Genomic DNA, 6616 nt, shown 5'->3' on the forward strand with positions numbered 1-6616 from the left:
AATACATACACCATAAGACAAACGTAAGGAGGAGAGAAAAGCATTTTGGAGGGGTGATTAGCGACAAAGAATCTCTGTATTATCGGCTTCTCAACTTTATCCTATATGATTTACCCTCCATGTTGTTTTGATTTTGTACCATGGAATCTGTGATTTTCCTTTTCTTGTTTTTAATTGCCGCGTAAGAAGAATCTATTACAGGGCTTGTCAGATGCTGACTTTTAACCAGTGTAATATGTAGTCTGAGTTACGGGTTAACGGTTTCAAACTTTAGAGATGCATTAGCAAACATTAATTGACACATCCACTTTATTACTTTATATCTTCGCAGTTTGGTATCCTATCGATTTCAGTGTTGGGGTTGTAGCATACAGTGAGGATGCAATGACTTGTTTAATTACAAGAGATAAAAAGGTGGAATTGATGTTTGACTTAAACTACTTTTCTTCATTTGTAATTAAATACTATATATGAGTGTTTAAGTATTTAAGTTGAGAGTATTTCTTGGATCTTTAATTTCATTATGTACTATGGATTTTGATCCATTATATTCTAGTTCTCCGTTCATGTTTTATATTGGTTTGATTTCATTTCGTAATTATATGAATAAGTTTTTGTACTTATATTGTATTGTATTTGTACTTATAAACTCTAAAAAATAATTGTATATAGTTTTATGTTAGTGTAATTATGCTCTCTCGTCTATACTCTTTACACGTTTAAAATTTAATCCTTTTACTTTTAATTCTAAAAATTTAATATTTTTACTAATTTATTTTAATGATTAAAGTCCAATTGCTTTTAATTCTAAAAAATTAATATTTTTACTAATTTAATTTAATGATTAAAGTCCAATTGATAATGTTGTCAAAGAAATTATATTAAACTAGATTATATATTTTTAAAATAAAAAAATTTTCCTGACACAACCAATAAAGCCACATAGAATTCATGCAAGTTAAAGCCAAAGAAAACACCACTCCACAAGTGGGTTTACCATACAATAAAAATAAAATAAAATAAGTTAAATAATACATAAATGTGATATTTGTAACACTTTCAACCCACTTATAAGGTATAAAAACTTTATCAAGTGTATCAAATAATTATCCTTAAAATCTTATATTTATATACCCATATTTTTTAATTTTATTTACTTTGCACATATATATTACTCTAATTTTCTATTTAAAAATGCAACATTTAACTCAACAAATGTAAATTAAATAAAATTTACAAATCCCCAACTTTATTTTACCACTATAAACTTAGTAAGTTAATATTTAATATTTGAGAACCAATCGAGTAATTAGATTTGGATGTAATTGCCTGTAATTATATAGGGTGGCATATTTAGGTAACCATTGTAATTGATAGGTCCCACTAAATTTGGTGTAATTGGGGCACCCTAATTATGCTTTTCAATTCTTAGGGACGAGCGAGAATAGAAGTAATTACACCCATCAAAAAGTTAATTTTTTATACAAGTTTAAGTTATAAATTTTTATATTATAAGCGTGAATATGTATGAGTGTTCGATATGATTATGATCAAATTTTTATTATATTATAAATCTTTAAAAAAATAATTTATAAAAATAATTTATATGTATTTTATAATGGTATGAAAGAAAGTATATTATTTAAATTCAATTTTTTAAAGCTATGATCTATTAATTTATTATAAAAAATAATTTACATGTTATAAAAGTGTTATAATATATTTAATTATAAAAAGTTATGGCAAAGAAGTATAGACATAACTTATTTATGTGTCCATGTTATATATTATAAAAATAATATACTTATTCGTAAAAAAAATGTAATAGTTTTTTATTATCATAACTTATTTGTAAAAAGATAACTTTCTAAAATTATAAAAAAAATATATTATTTATAATAAATGTTATAAAAGTTATTGGACACCATAAAAACTTTTTTTTATAAAGATTATATATTATAAATTTTATTTTATTTTTGACTTAATTTACATATTATAAAAAGGGTTATAACTTAGCATTTCTCCAAATTAAGTTTATATAAGTTTTTATGATTAAGGCTATGGAAAATTTGTACCGTGAACCCAAATATTATGTGGTAGATGTTAATTATACAAATACAAAAGGTTTTCTTGCACCATATCGTGGGGTATGATATAATTTGAGAGAATGGAGCTAGACACAAGCATCAGAGACGACTCATGAACTCTTTAATTTAAGACATTTAAGGCTTTGAAATGTGATTGAAAGGACATTTGTTGTTCTAAAAAAAATATTTCTCATATTAACAACATCACCTTAGTATATCATAAAATAAAATAAAAAGGTTGGATTGTACTAGCATGTTGCATACTTATACTTCATTCATAGGTGGATTTATGATAATTTATACTTCGAAGAGTACATGGAAGAAATTTTTTTTGATAATCTTTGATATAGATTCAGATGATGATGATGAACTCGATTAAAAACCAACATTTGATTAAAATGAGCTTATGTTAAATATTAAAGAGGAAATAACTCAACAAATATGGAACACTAGAATACTTATATAAAATTTCATATTATGTTTATTTTTCTTGTTATTTTTATTAGTAATTATATTATCAACTACTTTTTTGAACTAACATAATATATATATATATATGATGATTTGATTTTAATTTTTGTTGTTTAGAAAAAAATTATGATCCTAATAATTTTTTATAAAATTACAATATAATTATACTCTATTTAAAAAATTATAATTGTTTATAACTAGAACAGTGTGTAAGTATCTTTAATTCAATTACTCTCTAAACAGTCACTTTATCGTTTAGCTAATAAATGCATGTATCAACCCATGGCTAAACATTGAATTATTTTAATCCAAAAATAGTTAGACACCATGGCTAAGTGCAAAAAGGTGCAACATCCCCTTTTTTTTAATGCAAAAGTTAAATTTGTGTTTGACAGAATGTCTGAGATAATAAGAATTAGGGGAATCAATTGGGAGAAACCCGAGGCTTAATTCATGATTAAGGAATACCGTCTTTAATTTCCTACTTCTCATGTCTTCCTCATATTCTTCAAGATGTTTGAGAGGGAAATTTTAATTCCATCTTGTTATACAAATTTGGGTTTTACCTCTCCATATTAGAAGTATTAATAAGTCGAATAAGTCTGATTTATATAATATTAATATCACACTTAATCCCCTAAACTCTTCTGTTCAAAATATAAATATTGAATTTTATCTAAATTTATTCATAATTATTAATATTTAAAGTAAGTTATTTTAGAACAGACAATTATTATTTTAAAATATAATAATTATTATTATTATACTATATTGAATCGTAAATTGATTTAACTGATTTTTTTTCTATTTTGAAAACTTTATAATAATTAATTCATTGATTGGCCATAGAACCATTCTGTATACACAGTGAAAGCTTAAACAAAAAAGAAAAAGTGAAGAGGCTTTTTTGAGACATTGTACGAACAAATTGGACGTTGTCGGGTCGGATATGAAGTACGTAGGTAAGTAAACCTTTTAATAAGTTTTTTTTTTCGTATCCCATGGTTGGTGGCATGGCCTAGAATCCCGCTAGCCTCTTTATTGGATTTTATTTTTATTTTTTTAAATGCTCAAAACATTTTGAAAGAATAATTGGTTCATTGGATGAATACAAAATGGCCCCCCTCGTTTTAGCAAATTAATCATTAACGTCCCTTTTTTCTAACAAGAACCAATGGTGGTCAAGTAATGAGGCAACATTTTTAACACTTTCATCAATATCATTAGAACATTCTCCCTTCTCTCAACAAATGTGATCAACCCATTTGTACAATAAAAAAGTTTAACCTACCAAGTAATCATACTCTAATACACTAGTCAATGTTGACAACTGTTACAATAATGGTTAAAAATTTTGTCCTTCAAATAAAAAATAAATGGTCCATTAAGAATGTCTTCAAACACCTAAAACAATCCGACAAGTCATGTGGTTGAAGGGATAAATAGGAATATATGGCCACCTTGATGATCATTGTACCTAGGAGATAGAAAAGAAAGGTTAATTGAGATTTTTTCTTCTTGGTGTTAGAAAAGAGATAATTATCAAATCACCTAGAGTTTTCTAGCTAGACAAGAGATAAAAATTATGAAAAAAAAAATGGTGGACATATTTATTAATTAAAGTAAAGATGATGGTTGACAATGGCATCCCATCTAAGAATAAATTTCCCTTTTTTTAATTTTTATTTATATATATTTCATCAACATAACTGTGATGTAATACTCTAATAATAATAACTTTGTGACTTTAGGTACTAAGGTATGATTATAGATTTTGTTATACACTAGCATTAACCACGTGGCATAGTGGGTCGATAACGGATGATGACAAAGATGATGATCTGGTAGTGAAACTAGTCCAGATGTCTATTGATGATGATGATGATGGTGATGTTGATCGAACGGCTGGTAATTCAAGATCTTGATGATCAGTGTTGTTGGTGTTATTGCAGTAGGCCATGTGTTGGTCATTGAAACAAGCCAGTTGTCTCGATGTCTCCGTTTGTCCATTGAGATGTGAAGCTACGAGTCGGTCGAGTGCTGCCCAGTTGGTTAGCCCCGAGTCATTGTTATAAACCGAGTTGAAATCACCACCACTCACCGAGTTGATGATTGAGCCTTCGTTTTCTGTCATAATGGGTTGGTAACTGCTGGCTGAGTTTGGACTGTCTAGACTTGGCAGCTTCGTGAAGGAGTCATAGTAGCCATTGTTGTTGATAGCAAGCTCCATGGTCATGACAAATCTCGTGTTGTTATTATTTGCTTCGTTGTCTTCCTTACAACTCCTTCCCATGTATTCAAGTATATGTTCCAAGGCTCCTTCATTACATGTGTTGAACATATGCAGGTTCCTGGTTTTTTCAGACAAGGATGTGCTAATAGGGTTTTCTAGGGTTTTATGATGATTTTTCTTCTTGAAAATACGACATACCACCCATCCTTCTTCTTGTGTCCCCTCCATCATACCATTTGACACCTTCATTAAAAAAAATGTACTATTTATTATTATTTTAACGAACAAAAAATAGCATCAAAATATATTTTAGGACCCTATAACAATTTTTTTAATATTATGACGTAAATTTGAGCTTTAAAAGGCTTACGTTGGTTTCAACGATGTTATCGTCTAGTCTATATTCATGCATGATCCAATAAGATTTTTGACCATGAGGGGCTCTCCCTTTGTAAAACACCAACGTCTTCCTCATTCCAATCCGCCGGCAGTTGCTATATATGACCTTGTCACGGCCGGTGGCTTTCCAAAAACCCGCCGCCGTGGCACGGTTAGTCCGAGTCCCGGTCGGGTACTTCTTGTCTTTGTGGCTAAAAAATACCAATCATTCTGCGGCGTAGTTCCAATCTTGCACCTCTCTGTAAATAACAGTGGAACATAAATCATGGTACTACACACACACACACACACACACAGATATGTACCTTGAATATCCCATGGCTCGAGCTTGTTAAGATCAACCTCTCGAATCACATCTAAATCGATCTTCTCATAAGAAACCTTCTTTCGGAGATAGTATTGTAAGAGCTCCTCTTCGGTGGGATGAAATCGGAATCCGGGAGGGACTTGGGATTGTCCGTTTACAGATATGTTCATGTTTTCCGGCATTTTAACAAAGATGGAAACTATATAAGTAGAGGAAGATTGAGAGAGAAATAATAAGTGATGATATATACCAAATGAACTTTGCATATATGTCTATATATATGTGTGTATGTTGTGGTACATAAATAGACCAGAAGATGCAATGAAAGTTTATGCGTGTTTATGATGGGGGCAAGTGTGGTGATTGGTAAAGGGGGTATTTTAGGTTTACTACGCTTCGAGAAGAGCCAGCTTACCTAGATAGATAGTGAAACGACATTGTATTAGGGAATAGGGTGGAGGTTCTATATTGTAGGTGACAAAAGGGAGTAGGGGCCCAAATGGACGTTGTGGGCAACTAGAGTGCAGGGGACATGCCTCCATCAAAACTATGACCTTCGACCTTAAAATGTTCTTAGAAAACCACCTCTTAAACTACCCTTCCATTCACCTCCTTTCATTTTATTATATCTCAAAGACCTTTGGTTTTCGGTTAAATTTGGAATTAAAAGTAAAGATCGTACTAATTATAAGTTTTACTAACACTATTTTCTCTATATACAATACTTAAACCCAAAACGTTATTTAAAGAGTTGATACTCTTTATCGCTTACAAATTGAAAAGCCCTAATAATTTATTTAGATACTAAATTTTGCCAAATTCACAAATGAAAAATATATATAACAAATTAAAAAATTAATATAACAACAAAAAGTGGTTTCAATTGAAACGGTAAAATTCAAACCTCAATAACTAATTTTTTTAGATTTTATACAAAAAAGAAGAAGTTAAAACTACCCTAAAAATTATTAAAAGTGAAAGAGTTTTTGATAAATTCATTATTGAGTTAATATACTAATTAAAGATCAATAACATACATAGATCAACAAAGAGTTTCACCCTTTCAACCCCTAAACCACCCCAAAAACAAAGATGGATGATGGGCTATGCAGCAAAATT

The 6616-nt window shown here is 29.5% G+C and overlaps 1 pseudogene across 1 annotated transcript; it reads right to left on the minus strand.

Annotated features, from left to right (window-relative positions):
* Positions 1-4212: 4212 nt before the first annotated feature.
* On the minus strand, positions 4213-5861 carry LOC107923359 (NAC domain-containing protein 43-like; annotated as a pseudogene). Its single transcript, XR_005906180.1, has 3 exons — positions 5496-5861; positions 5162-5429; positions 4213-5034 (listed from the first exon to the last, which is right to left on the minus strand). The product of XR_005906180.1 is annotated as an NAC domain-containing protein 43-like (transcript).
* Positions 5862-6616: the final 755 nt, after the last annotated feature.

This window comes from Gossypium hirsutum, chromosome A12, assembly GCF_007990345.1.
Source record: "Gossypium hirsutum isolate 1008001.06 chromosome A12, Gossypium_hirsutum_v2.1, whole genome shotgun sequence".
Taxonomy (NCBI): Eukaryota; Viridiplantae; Streptophyta; class Magnoliopsida; order Malvales; family Malvaceae; genus Gossypium; species Gossypium hirsutum.